The 25188-nt window shown below is 47.2% G+C and overlaps 1 protein-coding gene and 1 pseudogene across 2 annotated transcripts in view; one reads left to right on the forward strand and one right to left on the reverse strand.

The window, feature by feature from the left end:
• The window catches only part of LOC147616796 (granule-bound starch synthase 2, chloroplastic/amyloplastic-like), a 122441-nt gene that overhangs the window by 13953 nt on the left and 83300 nt on the right, over positions 1–25188 (forward strand). The gene's annotated exons all lie outside the window — the stretch shown is intronic.
• LOC147616797 (uncharacterized) lies at positions 7336–24556 on the reverse strand (annotated as a pseudogene).

Here is a 25188-nt window from a genome sequence, read left to right on the forward strand (position 1 = left end):
GTTGAACTTGTTGTACTAGCTCTATTGCATGAAGACCCGTGGTTTTTGGGAAAAAATCAGTACCCACACGGAGGTATATGGATTATATTGTTGGCTTGGCATTTCTACAGCCTATGTTCCGGCTTGGTTGCCTTGTGTTGGGCTGTGTTATGGCATTTGTATATGGATAATCCGGCATCTCCCGTGGGGAGAGTAAGACCCTCAAAGCTTGTACATGATATTATTCTCCTTGGGTAATAAAATACTCCAAGGGGGGGATCGGTCCATTCCGGCCTCTATGCGGTGTCACACGTGCAAGATCCATTTTCAGCATTTGTGGATATTTTGTCCAGCTTTTATGTTTTATGCAAAGTGATGATGGATATGTGTTAAGGCTGTGGCCATGTTTAAATTTTTTAATATGCTTTGATAGTATCGACAAGTGTGTTAAAGGCCCTAGTCCCCCGGGCACCCGCTGTGAGTTACATTGGTATCAGAGCATAGGCTTTCTTGGAAGCGGAGGCTTCCTTCTATCAATAAGGGAGAGAAAAGATCTCAAGTGGAGACCACACTTACCATCATTGCTATTAAGCATGGCCAACCACTTCATAGCCTGTGAAGCAAGAGAAAGAGCAAGAGCATGAGCAGTAGACAGCTTGTTGATCTAAGGATTTATGAATTCACAAAATTTATCTTGGAAGTATGGAGTTGGCTTTATGTGCACACGTTTAGCACTCTTTCCATATGGATATTGTGGATTATATTATCAAGCTTACAGACAAGCTATATGGAGATATATCTTAGGATATTTTAAGGATTTGGTGACGAGATATTTCTTTTGGCTTCATGACCAACCTGGCAAAGAAAAGCTAAGTATACTTTGAGTTTGCAAAGTTGGTGCTTTTGCTATTTACTATGAAGTGTTTTTGATGTTCACTAACCCTTGTATAGCAATGCAAGGAGAAAGGTTTTATTGTTTGCCTTGAGATGGTTTCAGGGAAACATTGTTTATGGCTCCCTTGATTGGGATGGATTATATCTATGGAGATTTCTTTCTTGGACGAGATTTATATAGATATTGGGCTTCACAAGCAATTTCTATGGACGAATCTGTCCGAGTTTATAGAGAAGAAATCTTTGGATATCTCATGGATATGATGCTTTTATGGATAAAGTCCACCTCTACTCCAAGTTGTGTGGTTAGCACGGAGTATGTGGTAAGAGTTATGGTATACAGGTCTATGGATTCCTGGACTTCTTTTCTAGGAATTTGGATCTATCCTCATGTTTATGGATTATTCTTTTTGGCTCCCTTTATTTGGGATGCATTGGACTAATGAAACTCATGGTTCACATACCTTGTGTAGTGTTCTCTTGTCCTATGTGCTCTCTTGAAGATTGTTTCTACCATGTGTGGGTGGAACAATAGAGAGCAGATGGAAGGGAACATGGGCACTTCAAAGGGTAGTGTCGACACAACATACTGTGTGTAGTGTTCTCTTGTCTTACGTGCTCTCTTGAAGATTGTTTCTACCATATCCGGGTGGAACAATAGAGAGCAGATGGAAGGGAACATGGGCATTTGAGAGGGTAGTGTGAGTTGGTGGCCAAAATGCCTATAAACTATGTGTAGCAGAAATGCTTATGGAATACTAGGTTATCCATGCCTGCGAGTGATTGTTTTATCTTGTTACTTGAGTCCACCTCTCATCCAAGGTGTGTGGTCAGAGTACCAACACGGAGTGCAATTGGTAAAGTGGACATGACGCTTGGTTGGCACGGAACTTATATCTATGCCAAGGATCATGTGGACCGATGCCTTATTGGCAGGAGACTTATTTTGTCTCGCCCATTTACTTGAGACATGGACTATGATATTTGGACTTATGGGACTGATTTGTCTCGCCCATTTACTTGGGACATGATTATGATATCTGGACTTATGGGACTGTTTTGTCTCCCCCATTTCTTTGGGACATGGATTCTTCAGTTATATTAGATTTTTGAGACTGTCTCGTCTCACCCACTCGATGGGACATGATTATATCTTGCATATGTGGCTTGAAGCTTAAAGTTGCGGACAACTTTTAAGAAGTTGGGGAGGATGTCACTAGCCTGGACTTTTCCCCAGTATGAAAGGAGTCTGGTGGACTCTAGGATGTCTAAATATTTGGAAAGTACAAGCTTTGGGAATGGGGGATTATCCTAGAATACAAAGGACCACACTCCTAAAATTTAGGAGAGTTGCTATTTTTGGCCCGACTCCGATGGAAATTCTGTTCGCGTCATTACGTCTGGAATTGAGCAGATACCAAGAGTTGGCAAAGTGCCTATGACATAATGTCTTTAAGTTGGGATATTTTTAGAGAGAAAGTTTATGGAAGGACCCATCTCTTAGATTGGGACATGTGGCAAGAAAGTGGACCAAAGTGAGACAAGTGGCCTGACACTTGTTAGAAAGTGGATCAAAGTGAGACAAGTGGCCTCACACTTGTCATTTCAGCTATTGTGTGGCTCTCCACTTGTCATTGTAGCCTTCTCTTGCCATTTTAGCTTATGGGAGGCCCAAATCTATAAATTAGAGCCCTCTCTCTTCATTAATGGAGGCTCTTTTGCTGCACACTAGCCTCTACCACCGTTGAAGGCTTTCCTAATGATGGCTACTCTCTCTCTCTCTCTTGAAGGCTGCCCATGAAGAATACCGGTTGTTGGGGACTGTTTTGGAGGCTTCCATCGCGCGAAGAAATACTGAAGGCAAGGGTATTTAATCATTTATTATGATTTCTAGTCATTGTACTTGTTGTACCAGCCTTTGTACCTGTTGTACCAGCCATTATATTGGTTGTACCAATCCTTGTTGTACCTGTGGTACCACCCATTGTACCGGTTGTACCAGCCACTGTACTTGCTGTACCTGTCGTACCAGCCAGTGTACATGTTGCACCAGCATTTGTACTTGTACCTACCACCGTACCGGCTATACCAGCCACTGTACCTAATGTACTAGCCACTGTATCTATTGTACCGGCTGAATGGAGAGCTGAACCTGTTGTACCAGCTCTATTGCATGAAGACTCGTGGTTTTTGGGGAAGAATCAGTACCCACACGGAGGTATATGGATTATATTGTTGGCTCGGCATTTCTACAGCCTATGTTCCAGCTTGGTTGCCTCGTGTTGGGCTGTGTTATGGCATTTGTATATGGATAATCCGGCATCTCCCGTGGGGGGGGTAAGGCCCTCAAAGCTTGTACATGATATTATTCTCCTTGGGTAATAAAATACTCCAAGGGGGGGGGTCGGCCCATTCCGGCCTCTATGCGGTGTCACACGTGCAAGATCCATTTTCAGCATTTGTGGATATTTTGTCCAGCTTTTATGTTTTATGCAAAGTGATGATGGATATGTCTTAAGGTTGTGGCCATGTTTAAATGTTTTAATATGCTTTGATGGTATCGACAAGTGTGTGAAAGGCCCTAGTCCCCCAGGCACCCGCTGCGAGTTACAGATTGGCCCAGCCCAACCCCTGTCGACAAAGATGCAGCACTATCATGACCATTTCCTACAGCTCACAGAGGACGGTCTTGTCCGGAGGCCCAACTACATAGATACATACATGTCACATGCTATGAGGGTGACCATTGGACAGCTCAGAGTTTCCTCACCCTCACCCTCGAGATCAAGGCAGGATGCGCTGCAGGAGTACCACGAGAGGCACGCACATGTAGACTATGTCATCAAGAGGTTGAGTTGGAGGAGCACTTTGTATGTAGATGCTCCGCTTACTATGAGATTAGAGGGAGATACCACTGCTTATTTCGGGAGGGTTTTAGACCACTTCACCGAGTGATGGACTACCCAGAGCAGCGATGCTTGGGACTGTTCCTTGTGGAGATACGCCGGCATAGAGAGTGGACCCTGTAGTTATGGTTACAGCGACCCAGCTCATCCCAGACCCACATCACCAACTTCTTCCGATCCTCTGCACTATCGACCGCCCATCTACCACCTCCATCGACTGCCTCTCGCCATCCTCACCTGACCACCAGAGGTGGGCTTACTATCTCGAGAGTCATGGAGGCCTGCGCTACACGGAGGCCACAACTATCGGGGCCATGTCCTCAACACCGGCTCCAGGGACATTGATGAGATCTTGGCCTGTCATTAGAGAGCTCGACAGGAGGCTATAGGGCGTCCCCAACTGGATGTAGATTTGGGAGCTTTCCTAGCCCCATCCCGGATGTATGACCCCCTACACCCACCCACTTCCACGGGATGGGGATAGTTTTTAGTGGCATGATTGTACACATTATAGCATACTAGAGATAGCCTTGCATTGAGCTTAGATATAGATCTAGATATAGCTCCATCCTCCCACTTGACAGATTTATTTCCAGTTTTACAAGGTGCTATAGTGGGCTGCGTTTTTACTGCTTTAAGCATTTTCTGCAGCGGCTGGTGGTAAGTGTTCTGTATTTTCTGCAAAAACAGCAGCGGAGGCTGATTTTGTTTGCGTGTGGTGTTGCCTGACAAGCAGCTTTAACAGCCCTCCCTTTTCCCCGGCTTCCCTACCTTCCGGTTGGGTGTTTCTGGTGAGTTTTATTGGGCTGCTGTCCAGCCCCTATCTACCTTAGATTTCAGAGGGGGCTGATCGGTTCTGGTGGTCGATTCCGTTGGGAAGTGCTGGAGAAATGAAATGAAATGAAGTGATATATTAACGTCTTCAGAAGGCCAAAATGACCTATGAGACCAAAAAGGTTACAACAATTGGTGGATCTGATACAATGTCTGTGTAAGAAAAGCTAAAAACAACTAAACAACTAACTGAAACTGAAACAACCATGAGGTAAAGTATGGTACTAGGAGCTCCTAATCGATAACATCTGGGAGGAAAACTCAAGCAACAAAGGTAAGCATCATACACATCACTATCCAAAGACGTCTCTCATCGGTCGATGGCGGATATCCTCAATGTCCTCCATGGTGAGTACTCTGACTGGACGTCTCCCATGCCGTGCTAGTATGGTCTTGATCCTCTGTTGTAGTCTCCGCCGGTGTCGAGATGGGCCTCTCATCTTGGGGCGCCTGGACCGCCCCAGCTCTATAGCCCGATCAATCAGTGTACCTCTGGTGCGGCTATACTCTGGGGCTAGCTGCAATGCCTGCTGGCCTGACTGCTCAATCTCTGGTCGAAAGAACTCTGTAATCTGCCTCAGTAGGTGTCTCTCCCTCTCTGATCCCCTCCCTCTCAAGAGACCCTCTCTATGTCTACGAAGCTCCAGCAAGTATAATCCGAGGCATCTCTGATCGTGGTATCTCATGACTTTAGAAAGTGGTCCGAAACCCTCTCTAAATAGGCAGTGAAAACGGCCTCGTATCTCATAATATACTGGACAGTGACATATGTAATGTAACTCTGTCTCTGGCTCCATCTGGCACAGCTGACAAATCCTGGCCTCAGCTGGTACTCCTTTGAATCTGCGAGTCTCAATCACTAGCTGGTGTGAGGATGTGCGCATCTGACCAATAGCACACCGTACCCCATGGGAAAGATGAGTATCCATGTAGCTGGGTCTAATCACAAACCCATCCTGCGTGAGCTGGAGAAGATGATCTCTATAGAAAGCCATCTTCGTACCAAGCTCATGTGTCGGCTGTATCCATGTCCTCCTAGTGTCCAGCTGAATCAAGTCCTGCCTGATAAGTCTGGTAATCTTTGCCTGTGTGCGAGAGAGGGAGGGTGCATCCAGGGAGTACTGAAATGGAGGTAGCCTGTCCATACTAAAGCCATGCAGCTGGGACCAAGCTGTCATCTGTGCATACCAACATGATCCGTCTCCCTGTGATGCCAACTGTCATGAAGACTCCAGGGCTAAGCGAGCGAGCCCAAGTGCTATGCATAAAGGAGATTGATCGAGTGAGTGCCTCTACTACCAATGGGGGGGCAGCCATCTCTGCACGGATAATATCATGTGGTACGGAGGCCTTGGCCCTAATCATCCGGGAAATCATAGAAACCAAGGGCCTCTCCATACGTCTCCATCCATGAGTGCTACCAGCTCGGCGATCCACCGAGGGTCCCCATATCTCCACTCCATACAGCATGGCTGAAGTGACCAAAGTGTCAAAGAGCCAGAGCTTTGTTCGAGGTTCCTGAAACTGAACCTACGAACACATCCTCTCTAGTCTCCCCAATGCTGCATAAGCTTTGGTCAATTTGGTCTCCGCTGCTCTCCTCAAGGAAAATAGTGGGCCACTAAAAACCACACCAAGGTAAGTATATGCATCTGTATACTCCATTGTCTCCTGACCATATGTTAAGGTGGGTACCGACGTCCTAACCCACTATACTGTGGTGTTAAGCACCATCACCTTGGTTTTACCAAGGTTAACAGACAATCCACTGTCCTGTGCAAACGTGTGCAATGCATCCAAATGACGTTGCATCCCCTCTGGAGAATCTGAGATCAGCACAATATCATCAGCATACAATAACAGCGGAATCCATGTCCCTGCTAGCTGTGCTCCTCTATCACCCTCCCACTCTACATAGTCTGAAACCTCATCCACGTACATCCCAAATAAGGTGGGAGAAAGAGGGCAGCCCTGTTTCACCCCAATAGTGGAGTGAACTATCTCAGATATACCCTGAGTAGTATGTACCTGCCCCACAACTGTCCTGTATAAAGCCATGATTCCCCAAATCAGCTCTGTGGGCACCCCCATCTCGTGTAGTCTGCGCATTAGTCTGGCTCTCGGTACTGTGTCAAAAGCTTTGCAGAAATCCACAAAGCAACAATAAATCCTCCTGCCATATAATCTGCCCTCCTCAATAATAGCTCCGAGTGTCAAGATATGGTCAAGAGTGGAGGAACCTCTCCTGAACCCTGCCTGCCCTTATGCACGTATGCCCTCTCTCTCTGCCCATCTACTCAATTCCTGCTCAAGAATAGATGCATATAATCTAGCCAATGTGTGACCAATCATGATGGTACGATAATTCCCAGGAAGCATGGGATCCCCTGACTTGAAGATAGGCACAATCGTGGACATATTCCAAGTCTCAGGAAAACCCTCACACATGGCTCGGTTAAACATCATAGCAATAAGCTCCGCAAGCATATCTCTGGCATGAATAAAGTGTTCTGCTACCAAACCATCATGATCATATGCTCTCCCAGTCCTCATCCTGTCAGTAGCTTTCCTTACCATCTCAGCAGTAAAGAAAGCACATGTCTCTGGGCATGGCTCCGATGGGTCTAGCAGGGGCGGCTGTCTTGCTGCTGTGTATAGGGATACGGTTTTTTTAATTAAAGAACACCTACAAACGTACACATTTTCAATTTGGAAGGGTAGAGTCTAGAGAAGTTGTTTCAAACCAAAATATCATTAAAAACAACTTAACAAGTTTGAAGTGACAAACAAAAGTACATAAAGTATAGAGGTGCGATGCGATCATGCGCGCTAGGCGCGAGTACAAAAAGAGAGGCTAGAGCCAAGGCCCAAGGAGAGACTAGACAAAGGCATCACTATCAGAGCTCTCGCTGAAATCATCCTCATGAGAAGAGGACACATCAGTGGCCTCGCCGAAGTCGCCATCGCTAAGAAGGTTGCCCTCATCATCGAACTCGGGCTCTCTAAGCTCATGTGAGAAGCCAAAGGAAGCATCCTCATCTGCAAGAGCGAGTGTGGAGCTACCTGATCCACGCTGCACATAGGTATGCACTATGTCCCTGGAAGCACCACGAACCGTGCATCCACGGCTTCCTACTTGCACTCCTTTGCCACTACCTCCACGCCCACGACGAGTGCGAGTAGGTCGTTGATCAAACGACTCGAGCTCTCGATAGATCTCTGCATAGATCCTCTCCTCCTCCTCATCTTGCACTTTGTTTACACTCTCAAGAGTGCCCCCTGTGAGCTTGAATGCATCCACATTCACCTACATTGTACAATGATCAAGTGACAAGCAATGTATTAGAATTTGGTTCCAAATTTCAATAAACATTGAAGTTTGAAATTTGAATGTTTATAACTTATATCTTATACCTGTCTCGCCGATTCCATCTTTTGCATTGCGCGCACCATGCGCAAGTTAGCGCGGCAATACACTAGCCGCTCTAACTGCTGCGTGCTCAAGCGATTACGTAACTTCGTGTGTACAATTGAGTAGGAACTCCAGTTCCTCTGACATGCACTTGAAGAGCAATCCTGAGCTAGGATTCTCAAAGCCACCTTTTGGAGGCTTGAGAGCGCATACCCAAATGTCTCCCATCAAAAGAGGGGCTTCACAAGGGATTCCCTCTTCCAACAGGTAGTAGATGCAAACGCGGCTCCTCCCCTTTGGTCATTGTAGCTTATGAGCTCCTCAAGGAACTTCCCATGGCGATCCTCCGGCAATGCTTTGGGCAAGTAAGCATCTCGGGCTTCAAGTAGCTCCACGTTGGTGAAGAGGGCGGGTGATTTGTAAGCCGGATGCAATAAAGCGGCAAGACCATGGATAGGTCTTCACATCCACTTCCATCTCTTCTCTACAATGGCCAACATACCATCGCGCTTCTCCTCGTCGATGGAAGGAGAAGCGCGTAACTCTGCTATGGCCTCTCTCATGAAGTGAACAAGAAGGCCCATGGTGGCTCCCTCCATGTCGGTCATCCGCAATACCCTATGGAAGGGCGTGACCGCAATGACAATAGTGCGGACCGACTGCCAAAACTCCTCCTTTAGGCAAAGCCGTTGCATGGCTTTGGCCTCCGCCGATTCTCGCTCATCCCACTCATTCCACATTGTGGAGACCACTGTTTGGCGAAGGGAGGATTTCACATCGTGGAGGCGCTCCAAGAGGAGCCACATGTAGGCGAAGCGTGTAGATGAAGGCTTCTTTAATTCCAACTTGCTATGTTCGCGGAACATGGCAAGCACCTTCACCTTTGTGGTGAAGAAGGTGACAATAGAGATAGCTTCGGTCATTACTTCCTTCATCCACACTAACTTGCCCATATCCTCCATGAGCAAGTCAATGCAATGGGAGGCACAAGGCGTCCATACTATGGAGGGATAGTCCTCCTCGAGCAACTTCCCCATCCGACGGCAATTTGAAGCATTGTCGGTGATGACTTGCACCACGTTCTTCGATCCAACCTACATGTCACAATGCACATGAATGGATGCAATGAGCGTATGCGGTATGAGACTTGAGTCATGATATAGTCACATATGATCATATCACATATACTAAAGCCTAAACTTTAAAGACTTGAGTGCAATTTTGTCATGTGCACAGTGGGTATCTACCGTGTGCTATACGCATGCAAGACTAGTTTCGAGGCTTGGGGAAGCTTGGAACTAGGCAGGCTGATTGACGAGCTGAGTTAGGGATATACTAACGGGCGGGCACCCAAGTATGGACGGGCGGGCGGCCAAGTGTGGACGCCCGATGACCGGCCAAGAGCCTATAAAAGGGTGGCCAAGGTTAGTTATTGGAATATAGAGAGTCTCGCGAGTTTGTGAGAGCTCTATGGTCTTGGAGCCTGGATCTAGTGCAGACGTGCACCTGCTTTATGCAGCCGAGGCCGACAGCAATCTCGAGGCCCGCGAGGGCAGCTTCGTGGCGGTATGGGACGACGCGAGGAGGAGATTGGTCGGTACGTCATCCTAGTTAGCTCAGCTCGTGGCTCGGTGGGGACAGCCAAGACTGTGGGCTTGCCCACGGCTGTCATGGTTGGGAGGTGAGTCAGGCCTGCACCCCCTTGCTTGTTTGTTGTTCGTTTGTTCGCAGGATTCGAGTTTCGAACCAAGATCGATCACGAGGGAAGATCCGTGGGGATTTGACAGTGGTATCAGAGCATACCTCGTGAACGAGCAAGTCGGTAGGTAGAGAAGAAGAGGTCGAAGAACGGTATGTGTTAAAAAAGCTTGCTGTTTTTTCTGTGCATACTGCAGTTTTCAGTTTTGTATGTGTTTTTTCTTCATCAAAGAATCCCATGTTGATGGGAGATGGTAGGTTGAGTAAGGGTTGATTGCTTTTGCAAAGAAGAGAAGTTTGGGTGTGCAGTCGCATATCTTGCAGGGAGAGAAACAGAAAAACGAAAAAGCATATTTGCTTTTCGTTGCTGTTGAACGAGAGAGAGAGAGAGCGAGAGAAGTGCTGGATCACTTAATCGCACTGACGAGTGGGTTTACTGGCCGAGTCTTGTTGACATGGCAGGCGGGAGTCTTGTTGACGTGGCAGGCGGGCAGGTGCATTCAGGCGGGCAGGTGCGTGCCTGTAGGCAGCCAAGCGGCCAAGCCAGGCGGCTTACGCAGCCACCCCAGGCCGGCCAGGCAGCGCTTACGCCAGGCGGCCAGGCAGCGCTTACGCCAGGCCAGGCCAGGCTTGCGTAGCCAGCAAGGTAGCGACCAGCCCAGGCCTGCGTAGCCAGCCCAGACCACGTTGCCTTGTGGCCGTCTTGTGCGAAGGAAGTGCAGCCTGCACACAGGCGCTGGCAGCAACACCAGCGATGGGCGCACAGGCAGCTCTCGCGATGGCAGCTCACCGTCGGGCTAATCCAGGAGGGAAGCGAAAAAAAAAAAAACGCAAGTAAAGCATTACGTTTTTTTTAATGCTTTCGTTTTTTTTAGGGGAGTTTAAATTTTTTTTTAAAAAGGTTTAAAAGTCTTCCCATCTTTAAGGTTTCCAAGGTTTTAATTTTTTTAAGACTAGAGAATATATATATCCATATATATATATATATATATTAAAAAATATATATATATATATATATATATTTATTCAAGAAAAAAAAAAAGAAAAAAAACACAAAAGCTAAAGCAAAAGCTAAGCATAGCTTTTCGAGATTTTTTTTGGCTTTTGGGAAACCTTTATTAACCCCCTCAGGTGGGCTTCTTGCCACACATCTCTCGAGTTCTCAAGTTCTCAAGTTTTCAAGCTCTCAAGCTCTCGAGTTCGTTCGCACTTTTGTTGTGCAAAGACCAAATTTTCTCTCCGCGTACCCTCTTCACGATGTCGACCCAAGAATCAGAGTTGGAGCCCCTCGTGGAACGCGAAGGCTTGCCGGCTACGGAAGGCACTGATGCCGATCTTTTTGACGAGTTTGTGTCAAAATCAGATTTCCAAGAGTTCAAAGTAGCTCTCGAAGCTTCTTCGGCGGAACGTCAGGCACAAATCGCAGCCCAGATGCAGGCTTTGCAGAACTCCATCGCTCTCTTGACCACTACCCTCTCTACTTTTTCGGGAATGGATACCTTGGCTTCTGCTTTAGGCCCCAATATTACTCCGGAACCGTTCGGGGGCGAGCAAAAGCAGAGAACCAAGGAGATCGTGGACACTTGGCTACATAAGTGGCAAGTTCACTTTCAGTTTCATCCATATGATGATGGAAAGAAGATACAGTTAGCAGCAGGTTTCCTATCCGGCAAAGCTTTGCTTTGGTGGAAGGAATTGAACCCAAAGCCAACGATTTGGGCACAATTCGAAGACATTTTCAAGAAAGAATTCCTCAAGAAAGAGGATGACTACGATGTTGTTGCCCGGTTTTCAGCTTTGACCATGACCTCGCAGCACCTCACTTATGAGGTCTATCTCCAGAAATTTCGTGACTTGCAGATGAAGGCTACAAAGATGGATCCCACTACTCTTTTGGGGTTTTTCGTAGCTGGTTTACCAGACTCGTACCGATTACAGGTTAAAAATAACAAATGTAAAACTTTGGACGAGGCCATTCATTCAGCTCGTATCTATGATGATACGATGGTCTCTTCCAAATCAAAACCCGTTACCGAGCAGGGGAACAAGCATAAAAGAAAGTTCTCCGCACCTATGGCTAACACGACTGAAACAGGCCTTCGGACCAACCTTCGAAGAATTCCAGTTCGACACCAGCGAAGAAGAAACGACTCCTTAGGGCTTTGAAGCTCAAGAAGGAAGGACGTTGTTTTATCTGCGAAGAAAAAGGACACATGCGTAATGAGTGCCCAAAGCAAAAGGGTACCAAGTCAAACGCAGGACCCAAGCCAAAGGCAGCTAACCAGTTGTCTTTGACAGGTACGTCAATTACTGTACTTTCTCGCCCTAGTACTTGTTCTGATTGTCTGTTCAATTCTAAGGTATTTGGCATACATGATCTTCTCCGAGTTTATGGAGAAGTGAATGGCCATAAAATTCACATTCTTTTAGACCCTGGCAGTTCGCATAACTTTGTTAACTACAAACTTGTGCAGAAATTGAGTCTTGATATGACACTTAGCGACCATACCTATGAGGTACGTCTACCTGCGGGCAGACAAGTTTGGGATCGCAAGGTGGAGATGCTTCCAATCCAGATTCAGGACTACAAAGATACTCTGGAATGCTATGTTATGCATCTGGAAAATGTAGACTTGTTATTAGGGATTGAGTGGTTTAAGACTCTTGATGTCCAGATAGATTGGTCTAGTCATATTTTTTCTTTTCAGCATAGGGACACCAAGTATAGTATTTTAGGTGATTGTATCCATCCCTCTCAGGGACCTCTTGTAAATACAATTGATTTTGGAAATATAATGGATTCTTCTTTGTATACCGCTTTCCATTGTGTATTGATTCCACTTTCTTCTTTTCTCATCCCTTCATTGGATGTGAATGAATTAAGTGTGTTTGAAAGCAAAGAATTACAGAAGATACTTGATTCGTTTCAAGATGTATTTCCTAAGGAATTGCCATCGGGTTTACCACCTGAGCGGGCAGTAGATCATCGTATTGACTTGATCCCTGGTGCCCATCCTGTGAGTATTCCACCTTATAGGATGAGCCAAGCTGAGGAAGATGAGTTGGCTAAACAACTCGAAGATTATTTAAGGATGGGCCAGATCCGTCCAAGTAAATCACCTTGGGGTGCACCTGTGTTGCTTAGGAGAAAGAAGGACAATACTTGGAGAATGTGTATAGATTACAAGAGATTGAACAAGTTGACAATTAAGAACCGTTATCCTCTCCCTAGATCAGATGACCTAATTGACCGGTTAGCAGGAGCGAAATATTTCACGAAGATAGATTTGCGTACTGGCTACCACCAGATACGTATTCATGAAAGGCATGTCGAAAGAACCGCCTTTCGGACTAGGTATGGCCATTACGAGTTTCTCGTATTACCTTTTGGGTTAACCAATGCTCCAGCTACTTTCCAGCAAATGATGAACGATCTTTTTCGTGAACATTTGGGAAAATTTGTGGTGGTGTTCCTGGATGATATTTTGATATATAGTCGTACTCTTGAGGATCATGTCAGACACCTCACGATTGTCTTATCTATTTTAAGACAGAATCGACTATATGCTAAATTCAGTAAATGTGAGTTCTTTATGACCGACATCATTTACTTGGGACACAAGATCACTAGAGATGGATTGAGCATTGACTATGACCGAGTTCAGAAGGTTTTGGACTGGCCTATACCGCGAACAGTGAAACAACTTCGTTCTTTTCTCGGTTTTGTTGTTTTTCTTAGGAAATCTGTACGGGAGTACTCTCAGCTCACACTACCGATGACCGACTTATTGAAAGGTCGTGGACGTAAGTCCAATCAGCCTATCACTTGGAATAACGATTTGGATATGGCCTTCAGACTTTTGAAAGATAAAGTCAAGGAAGCACCTATCTTAGCATTGCCTGATCCTAGTCGGCCTTATGTTCTTGAAACTGATGCCAGTGACTATGCTATTGGGGCTGCTTTATTTCAAGATGGTAGACCGGTTGCTTTTGAAAGTAAAAAGCTAGACGACACTCAATCTCGTTGGCCAACCCTTGAGAAGGAGCTTTATGCTGTGATTCATGCTCTCAAGGTTTGGAGACATTATTTATATGGCTCCAAGTTTGTGGTATTGACTGATCATCAGTCAATCAAGTATGTGTGTGATGCGGATGATTTGAGAGGAAGGAAAGCTCGTTGGGCAGAGTTAATGCAAGATTTTGATTTTGAGATCCGTTATCGGAAAGGGTCCATGAATAATATTGCAGATGCGCTTAGTCGGATTAGAGAGGTGAATACTTTGTCGTTCACCGAGATTTCTACTGACTTATTTCAGTCATTGAGAGGGCTTTGCAGGACTGATAGTTATTTTGGTCCATTTTGGCAGAAGATCCAGGACGGGAGCTCATTGATTGACCAAGACTCGGTGACTCAGCAGTCTACTATTCAGGCTGCAGGAGGTCAGTGGATGATTCGGAATGGTTTACTATTCCGTAATGACAAAATTTGTGTACCACAGATCTCGGACATTAGGTCCAAGATTCTGAAGGAGTGTCACGACGCACCTTCTGCTGGACACCCTGGGGTACACAGGACACTATCATTAGTGAAACACACTTTTTATTGGCCGAAGATGAAAGGGTATGTAGAAGATTATGTTCTCAAGTGTCAGATTTGTCAGGCAAATAAAGCTGAACGCTTTAGACAGGCTGGGTTGTTGCATCCTTTGCAAATCCCAGGTAATAAGTGGGAAAGTATTTCCATGGATTTTATTACCGGATTGCCAAGAACACATCAAGGCCACGATTCTATTTGGGTTGTGGTAGATCGCTTGACAAAGATGGCTAGATTTTTACCGACCCGGAAGACTATTACAGCTACGCAATTAGCTCGGCAGTTTATCGAGCAATTGTTTAGACTGTACGGGTTACCGCAGGACATAGTCAGTGATAGGGACTCTAAGTTTACGAGTGACTTTTGGAAACTTGTTTTCGAGAAGTTGGAAACAACTTTGAATTTGAGTTCCTCTGATCATCCTCAATCTGATGGCCAGACTGAAAGAGTGAATCAGATTTTGGAGGATATGCTTCGAGCATATGTATCCAAAAGACAAAGTTCATGGGAGGATTATCTTCCTATGTTAGAATTTGCATACAACAGTACTAAGCATACGAGTACAGGGTTTAGTCCTTTCATGCTTATGTACGGTTTTCAACCAAGATCACCTGTTACAGTAGGATTCTCAGGACTTCAGCATGATGCAGCACGTAATTTTTTGCAAGATATGCAGGAAATGTTACAAGTTGCAAAGGAATCTATTAGAAGTGCTCAAGACCGAGACAGATTTTATTCTAATAGACATCGTTCACCTAGAGAGTTCTCTGAAGGAACGATGGTGTATTTGCGAGTTCCGAAAGATTCCGAGACTTTACGGACAGGTAGATCTCCGAAATTATCCCCTAGATACTGTGGACCATTTCGTGTTACACGACGGATTGGTTCAGTTGCATATGAATTGGATTTGCCTTCTCATGTGAAAGTTCATCCTGTATTTCATGTCAGTAGACTTAAGGAAGTGCTGGGTGGAGCAGATCAGTTAGTTACTCCTCAAGAAATTATAGATGTCCAGGACATGACATTTGTTCCGCACGAACCTGAAAAGATTCTTGGCTTTCGTGAACGAAGATTGCGTCATACGCTTATCACGGAATACAAGATCAAGTGGAAGGATCGTGTTGAGGAGGACGCTACATGGGAGACATTGACTTCTCTTCAGAGAGATTACCTTGGCTTTTTAGTGAGCTCAGGAGTGAGCTCTTAGAGGAAGGGGAGTATGTCATGTGCACAGTGGGTATCTACCGTGTGCTATACGCATGCAAGACTAGTTTCGAGGCTTGGGGAAGCTTGGAACTAGGCAGGCTGATTGACGAGCTGAGTTAGGGATATACTAACGGGCGGGCACCCAAGTATGGACGGGCGGGCGGCCAAGTGTGGACGCCCGATGACCGGCCAAGAGCCTATAAAAGGGTGGCCAAGGTTAGTTATTGGAATATAGAGAGTCTCGCGAGTTTGTGAGAGCTCTATGGTCTTGGAGCCTGGATCTAGTGCAGACGTGCACCTGCTTTATGCAGCCGAGGCCGACAACAATCTCGAGGCCCGCGAGGGCAGCTTCGTGGCGGTATGGGACGACGCGAGGAGGAGATTGGTCGGTACGTCATCCTAGTTAGCTCAGCTCGTGGCTCGGTGGGGACAGCCAAGACTGTGGGCTTGCCCACGGCTGTCATGGTTGGGAGGTGAGTCAGGCCTGCACCCCCTTGCTTGTTTGTTGTTCGTTTGTTCGCAGGATTCGAGTTTTGAACCAAGATCGATCACGAGGGAAGATCCGTGGGGATTTGACAAATTTGAAAGTTGAAACTTACCTCCATGATGGCTTGCTTGATATGGCGATATTTGAATGCACCCGATGTTTTCCTCCCCGCCTTTCCGGAATCCACGCCCCGCACGAAGTATGTGCCAAGAGGGCAAGAGACAAGTATATTGATGATGCCTCTCTTCTTCTGGTCACTCCATCCATCGGAGAGGATGCTACACCCATACTTGGACCATGCCGCCCGCACCGGATTGAGAGATCTATCGATCCTCTCCCTCTCATCCACAAGCCTCTTCGTGCGCATGTCATGATAGGAGACGCCGGTCCATCCTTCACATGGGCCCACATTTGCAATGGCTTTCACCATTGACTTCCATTGAGCTACCTTGAGCACATGGAATGAGAGATTGCACTCAATAATGGTGCGTGCAATCTCTATATCCGCTAGCTGTTGCCGTTCTCGGAGATGTGATAGAGAAGAAGAGAACCCCCCGGTGGCTTGGGCTAGAGTGGCTTGCCTCATGGGAGACTCAAGCCTTTGTCTCTTTGAGGAGGCGGAGGCGGCACCGATGGAGGTGGCAGGGGAGGATGTATCACAAGGCGGGGAAATGACCTCATCATCCGCCCTTGAGCTTCTACCACTATCATAGTAAGCACCCAATCCACCCTTGATCTTGTTGAAGATCTCATCGGATATAGCAAGGGGGACTTCCTTGCATGGTGCAACTTGCCCCCCTACCTTTCCAACATGTTGGAGAAGCCTAGTAACTCCACTTGTGTATTGTTTGCCACAATACTTACAAGTCCACCTATATGACTTGGACTTTCCATCGGCTTTCTCTACATGGATAGCATGCACATTGAAGGCTTCATTCGTCTCCCTTGTCATTGTAATAGAGAGAGAAAGAAAGAAAGAAAGAAAGATTTTATTAACGTCTTCCAAAAGACCGAACTCGGCCTATGAGACAAATCGGAGTACCTGTATGGGGTATCCTCTGTCATCCCAACAAAATGAAAAAGTACTGAACAAAAAAAAGCTGAATCTTGGTGTGCGGGGGATGGAGCTCTACTACTAGGAGAAATGCAAAGCTATATGCATGGAGTATACAATCATGATATGCAACCTAGCTAGCTCCATCCTGTACCATACTGGGGGTATAGAATGGTATACATCAGTGAAGGAGAAGTTAGAAGATTCAAGAGATGGATAGGCTTGAGAGAGAGAGAGAGAGAGAGAGAGAGAGAGAGAGGCTTGAGAAAATGAGAGAGTGAGGCTTGAGTCTTGACTCTTGAGAGAGAGAGCCTAAAGGCTTGAGAGAGAGAGAGGCTTGAGAGAGGGCCTATGGGGGAGAGAGTGGCTTGAAAGTTGAGAGTTGAGAGAGAGAGAGGGAGAGAGAGAGAGAGAGAGAGGAGGGCTTGATGGTCACTTGAGCAAGACTCAAGAGAGGGGGGGGCGTGATGGTCACGACTCACTTGAGTAATGAGAGGCTAGAGCCTTGAGAGAAGCTTAGGGGGTGGGCATTTTATAAGCATGTAGCATGTCCAATGGGCCAAGCAAACACATGGGCCACAAAGCAAGCCAAAAATGGCCAGCAAACGGCTACAAAACGGCGCAGGCGGCAGCGAAATGGCTATAAACGGCCATATCGTACCGCATGATATCGTACGAATTCGTACGGTATCGTACCGTACGAACCGTACCGTATGATCCTGTTCGTACGCGTACGAGAAACAACTATGGCCTCAACATTCGAGTCACAGGTATAGCCGAGACACCCAACTCCACTCCCGAGAAAGATGGACAGCTTCTATGCATGAAGCTAGTCTACAGGGAAGAGGACCCTCTCCCCTTCACCAAAGCATGTAGAGCCCGGAAAGACTCAACACGCAAGCGAGCCCTCATCCTACAGTTTGCAGGACAGACGGAGAGGGTCACCTTCATGAGGAAGAGGGTCATACTATGAGGCTTAGAGGGAGCCCCTATTTTCTTGGATGATGATCTCACGAGGATGCAGCTAGAGCATAGGAGAGCTTGCATGCCACGAGTCTTAAACGCGAGGAGAGAAGGCAAGAAGGCCTTCTATCGAGATGGTCGGGTCATCATTGATGGCTGGCCCATGGATTAGCGGTTTGGGGCCTATGGGGCACAGACCAGGCCACTGACAGAGATACACATGGTAGTATGGAACTGTAATGGTTCACTATGGGTGCAGCCTAGACGACTGGAGTATGTTATGGTGGGGAGAGACATCATACTTCTGACAGAGACACATCAGAGCCCAGAGAGAGGGCTACCTTGAGTAGAGGGATTCCAGTGGGAGTCAGCATACAAGAGGACCACACGCCAGGGTACCTCGAGAGGGTCGGGGGGGAGTAGTAGTTCTATTCAGACGGGAGCTACAGGGGAGACTGAGAGTGGTAGCACAGGATCCAGAGGCCAGATACATGTGGATCAGGTTACAACTCTCACAGGACACGGTTATATACATAGCCCTATGTTACTTTCCTCCATCAAGATCCTCATATGTCATTACAGAGGACAAGCCACAGGAGGAGGAGATAGGAGCCTCGCCATACACTTGTCTGTCAGAGGAGATTATGCATTATTCTACACTAGGGGAAGTATTTCTTATGGGTGACTTCAATGCCCACACACAGAGCATACAGTGTGAGGTGTATGACTATGATGACATGGAGATCCTCCACCCTGTGGATCCAGAGGAGATAGGGGCTAGTCGGGCATCAGAGGACACTGGACCAAACAGAGGACATTATGGGGACCACTTTACTAGAGTTGGGAGCCAGGCATCGTCTCGTTATTTATAACGGGATGCTACAGTGGCCAGGATCAAGAGGGCTGACATGCTTCCCACATGGGGTTCATACACGGACCGGAGGCACAGTGGTGGACTACATTATGGGGTCTGTGGAGGCATCACAGCTTGTCACCTCATTCTCCATCCCACCTCGTCCTATTGCGGCAAATCATACATACTTGGCATTTTCACTAGCCGGATCACCAGTATCACCAGCCCCCCACATACCGACGCCACACACTACCATCTACTTCACACATGACATGACAGACATAGACACTGGCAGAGTAGAGGATGGGCTCCTACTCATGGATCCCCTGGCACCTATGGATACCATTACAGCCCAGGTGGCATCACTCCTACACACGGCTGCATTACAGAGCTTCCCACATCGTGTCCACTCAGGAGAGCGTGTGAGATCTGGGACTATGCCCCAGAACAGATGGTATGATGACAAGTGCAGAGCCCTATACTCGCGGCTCCGCATACAGAGAGCCTTGGGAGCCATCACAGAGCAGGAGTCGAGGAGAGAGATGAGGAGACTTACTCGCCGCAAAAGGCGAGCCTTCGCAGAGATACAGGAGCTAGAGATCTTCCATTTCTTCATGAGTAGAGATAGCCCTATCTCATGGCGGCACTTCAGAGAGCCCCGGACACCGACACCCATTGCAGACCCACAGACATGGCACACATATGCAGAGGGCCTATACCACGCCCCACAGTAGCCACCTATACCTCAGCCACAGGAGCCTCGACGTACCACAGCTAGCTTCTTTACCCACTGGATGGTAAAGGAAGCTATCCGCCGCCTACAGCATGGACGGACCGCCGACCATATGGGCCTACAGGGTGAGCATCTCGTATATGCAGTAGATTCTTTGGCTCCATTTCTTGCACACCTGTTTAACAGGGCACTAGCAGAGGGTTTGCCTGCGGAGTGGACGATGCACACCATTGTGCCGATCCACAAAACAGGGGATATGCTCGATCCGAGCAACTACGGACGGTTATGGTTGGCCACGTGTTGGCCAAACTCTATGGTGCAGTGTTGGAGCAAGAGCTTAGCTTATATGCCGAGCGAGCAGGTTTACGCTCATCAGGGCAGGCAGGCTTCAGGAGAGCTTTCTCCACCACTGACCATGTATTCACTTTGAGATGTATGATTGATCATGCCAGAGTGAGGAAGAGAAAGATCTATTGCTGCTTTGTGGATTTCCGCAAGGCATTTTACACAGTACCACGAGAGAGGCTCTTTCAGCGCCTGCAGTCTCTTGGCATACTAGCAGATATGACATGGGACATCTATGCATTATATGAGCAGGTTTTTGGGCGAGTCAGATGCCCAGGAGGTATGTCCGAGACTATTGCTAGCACCATTGGTGTGAAGCAAGGATGCCCACTTTCCCCTACGCTATCCGGGTTATACATTGATGAGGTGGCTGACTTCATTACACGGGGAGGCGGAGATGGAGTTGATCTAGCAGGTACCTCAGTACATATTATGCTTTTTGCTGATGATATTGTATTAGTGTCTGAGTCTCCAAGAGGTCTACAGCAGCATCTACATGCTCTCGATGATTTCTGCACACAGAGGGGTCTTACTGTGAACCTTGGGAAAACCAAGGTTATGGTCTTTTATACATCGAGACAGGGCAGGTGAGCTGACATTCACTCTCGCAGGACGCCAGGTGGAGGTGGTGACATCATACGTGTACCTAGGGGTTACCTTCTCTGCAGCAGCCACGCGCTTCACCATGGGTTTAGTAGCCAGAGCTAGATTGACACGGGGATATGCAGCATTGGCTATACTAGAGAGACAGTGCCACCAGGCGCATTTTCAGGAGCCCCGGACGAAGGGGTGGCTATTTGACACATTAGTCACACCGGCACTGATGTATGGAGCAGCGGTATGGGCGCAGGCCTTGCTACCATTGGTGGACACAGATAGAGAGACCACAGGCCCTCATGATGGCACGCATGATACGCAACAAACCGTCAGTACCTCATGACATTATCCGAGGAGAGTTTGTTGCGCCTCTTATGATGGTAGAGGCCATATTCCAGATTATATGCCTGCTAGATAGATTCAGAGAGATGCCACAGGACAGATTGTCATACAGAGCTTTTGAGGCATCTAGACAGCTGGCTGAGGCAGGAGACAGAGGATCATGGTATGCACAGGTCACACATTGGTTCTCACAGCATGGCCTAGACATGGATCATCTACCACCATTCCAGTATGATGATGGATTTATAGAGAGGCCTAGATACATGGAGGGCTTTTTACCACACGGCTCCCGAGTGGCTATTGGTCAGCTTAGAGTTTCATCACATCGATTGGAGATCGAGACTGGCAGAGCAGCACGGATCCCCCGAGAGGAGAGGGTATGCAGATTGTGCAGAGAGGAGGTGGAGAGTGAGGAGCATTATGTATGCAGATGCAGAGCATATACAGCCATCAGAGAGAGATATCCCATTTTATTCAGAGAGCCACATTCCCTACGCCAGATCTTTGAGGCAGCAGACCAGCGCATGCTGGGGAGATTCATTCTAGACATACAGCGTCACAGAGAGATCATTATTACACGCTCAGACAGCTCCAGAGGGGGGACGACAGACACAGATTACTACATTTTTTTAGAGATCCATCCCAGTCTCAGCCCCTACACAGCAAGGAATTACTCTCCAGAGAGCAGAGACACTCAGAGCCCACAGGAGACAGAGGACACCTGGCTTTCGGACACCACGCCTATACCGGAGAGAGATGATAGAGATCAGAGCTCAGTTTCACAGAGAGGGTGCGGAGCGACTGGCTCACTTCAGAGCAAACCCAGGCATATTCTTCAAGAGGGAGCTATGGACACCCCCTTCATTGATGTATACCATTTTATACCGCCAGCATGGTACAGGATGGAGCTAGCTAGGTTGCATATCATGATTGTAGACTCCATGCATATAGCTTTGCATTCTCCTAGTAGTAGAGCTCCATCCCCTCCCCCCCACTCATTGTACTTATTGCACACCCAGATTCAGCTTTTTTTTAGTTCAGTTCGTTTTCATTTTGTTGGGATGACAGAGGATACCCCACACAGGTACACTGATTTGTCTCATAGGCCGAGTTCGGTCTTTTGGAAGACGTTAATAAATCTTTCTCTCTCTCTCTCTCTCTCTCTCTCTCTCTCTCTCTCTCTTCATGTTCATGCTTCCGCTTGTGTTCTCCAACACCCTCTTGCTAAACTTGATGACGGGATTCCAACCTTTGACCTTGGATGACCGTCATCATCCCCTATCTTCACATATAGTCTCCCATACTTGTAACCTTGCCTTCTTGGTAACCTTTTCATTGAAAATCTTGCCCTGTCTGCGATTCCACTCCAAATCTGATGTTGAGATCTATGCATCTGCTCCTTTGTCCCCTTGCCTTCTTGCCCTGTCCCTGAACACAAACATGAATCCTTCTTCTTGAAACTGATGATGGTACCCTCCACCCCCTTTGATGATCATCATCCCTTGGAGTGCTCCATAAAGGCCTTCGTGGGCAGCCCCAACTAGCTTCCAACTCTCATGAAACCCTCCCCTTGGGTTTGTTTGAAACTAACCAGATTTTGGAGTTCTTGACACTGTGAGGGCAAAAGGACGAAAGAACTAGATGTGCGAGAGATCAGAGCAAATCAACATAGCATGAAATGGATGAATGAGTGTATGTACAATGATGAATGGAATCTTGTACAAGAGGTCCACTGATGTGAGGTGACTCTAAGTAGTAGACTGGCGAAGAAGCAAAGATGAGGTCGGAGCTAAAGCACGGTCGGTAGGCTCGCGTCGGGGATAGCGGTGGCACTACGTGAGGTGGTCGGTGTCGAAGGCTCATGTCGGTGGATGCAGTGGCACTCGGAGGTAGTAGATGTTTGTAGTGGACAGCGGATATGTAGTGGTGCAGGGTCTGGTGACAAGGGTGCTGCTATACCTGAGGGTGCAAACTTTGGTGATGAGGGTGCTGCAGTACCTGGAGGGGTGCAGGGCTGGATGTCGAAGTCACGTGTCGATTTGAGGTGATGGCTCTTTGAAGATGAGGTGATGCAAATAAACACAAACCTGCAGATGAGTGGATTGTAGGAGAGACGTAGATTTGAAGAGCAGAGAGGGCTGCTGTCCCGGGCAGATGGTGTGCTGCCGTCATGAGGTAGGTGGTGAAGAGCAGAGAGGGCTGTTGTCCCGATGTCGTCAGGTGATGATGAGCAGATACTTGACTCCAAGTGGGAGTGACACGAAGAACCATGAACAAGGTTATGCCTTTTATAGGCCCTTGGAACACTAAATCAACTGGCGGACCTGTTGCCGGCCAGCTCCATGGATAACAATAAAACATATATGCTGCCGACTTCATCTGCAAGCTCAAATCCCCATGGCCGACTGTTGTCATTAAGTCGGGCTTCTTCTGCAAATCTCTGAGCCTGGTTAGTGCCCTAATCTAATGGTTATGTGCTGCCCACCAGGGATTATAGCCTTGGATTAGGCATGTCCATGTGCATGCACAGGACATGTTTCCATGGGTTGTCAGAGGATACTCTGTGGCCTGCAATGTTTCTTCATGGACAGTTGGACAAACCGAAAGTGATGGATCATGCAAAAGTTGATCATCTCCAAGTTTCTTTGTGTCATGTGCACGCTCCTGCCATGGCTAATCTCCAACATGAACAACATTAATCCCTGATTAGGATAATCAGTAAGGACAGCATTTAGGTCATCTACCGTATTAGAACCATCATCATCAGTGTCATCATCATCAGTACCATCAGCATTAGCACCACCACCATCATCATCAGCATCAGCAGCATCAACACCATCATCATTTACAGCATTGGAGGCTTGGGACCCCTGTTGGCTTCTTGTAGAAAACTTGTCAGCAGCCAGCAGGAGCCCTAGCAGCAGGCGGGGCAGCACCCGGTGTGAAGGCTAGTCAAAGTGGGCAGGCAGTACAGCAGTAAGCGCAGCATCTTATGCAATAAAATCAGAATTTACACGTCCAAGGCCTGGCCGACAGCAATCCTGTTGGCCGACCAGCATCCTCCACACATATATAAGCAAAGGCATTATATTTCAGAAGTCAAGTCAGTCATATCATGATTCATCATTCTCGGTCATCAGTTAAGTGCCAGAGGTCAACCCCTTTGGGGCTGACCTAGGGCTCAGGCATGTACAAGCATTAAAGCAACCTTTTTGTACCATATGCAAATACAAGAAAAACCCTGACACCAATCTCTCTCTTCTTCTCTTTCCTATGTCTTAATCATGTTTAATCAGTATCTTGTTCTTAATTAGGCTTAGGGCTGTGGATCAGTATAGCAAAGGCTTCCGTACGTGCAACACTTTGCAAGTCTTTGTGCGGACGCGGTGAGGATGGAACGTGAGCCTTCGCACGGGACACAAAGTGGTCTCCCAATGTTCGGGATCTTGGGTATTGTGGATGAGCTTTGGTTGCATCTTTTCCTTTTATGCAAGGGCACTTTATATGGACACCGTTCAGCCTCAATGCAAATGGGGGAGAATGTGACACACCTCACCTACATTCGGGCTGTAGGCAATCAAGAGTGGGTCAAGGCAGGCGGCCAGGTCAGCATGGTCATGCAGGGCCTGCACTTTCTCATGGCCTTTGCCTTCGAACATTTGAATCACGTGTGCACCTACTTCTACTCTAGTGCATTCCTATCTGTTTTTATCCTCAATGACCTTGTTCCTTCAGATTAGGTCTCACAAGTGGCCAACTCACATCTAGTCTACTGTGCAGTGTGTAAATTGTCTCAGTAGTCATGGCACATGCATCCAAGGGCTGATGCATGTGGCAACAATCAATCAATCAAATCCAAGAAAAAAAAAATCAAGAATTTGGCTTTCTTGGTGAGGACGATCCTGGACTTTTTTCTTAGAAAGCACACCTTCAGTTCCCTTTTCTCCATAAAATATATATCGTAGGGCAGCATATTCATCTCTCTCTGCTTGCTTCTTGAAAATTGTGCTGTGTCTTTCTAAAACAGGCCTCAAAATTGGCAAAAACAAATCTTTGGTGACCAAGTATTGGTAAAATACCTTTTTGAAGCTCGTCAAAACTGTGTGGAAGTGGTCAAATCCAGTTCAAAGCAATCCAATCGCTCCAATTGGCAAACTTGGTACCTTCTTAGAGGATAAGTTTGTGGCCAACCACTTTCACGCAAGGGATCCTCTGGACACTGCCCTTTTTAGTCGCTCCCCGTCTATGACAAGGAGTAGCTTTGTCAGCCCCTGGCGTGGAACGAGGTCAC

The sequence above is a fragment of the Cibotium barometz genome, chromosome 38, assembly GCF_041138505.1.
Source record: "Cibotium barometz isolate CiBa-2024 chromosome 38, ASM4113850v1, whole genome shotgun sequence".
NCBI classification, from domain to species: Eukaryota; Viridiplantae; Streptophyta; class Polypodiopsida; order Cyatheales; family Cibotiaceae; genus Cibotium; species Cibotium barometz.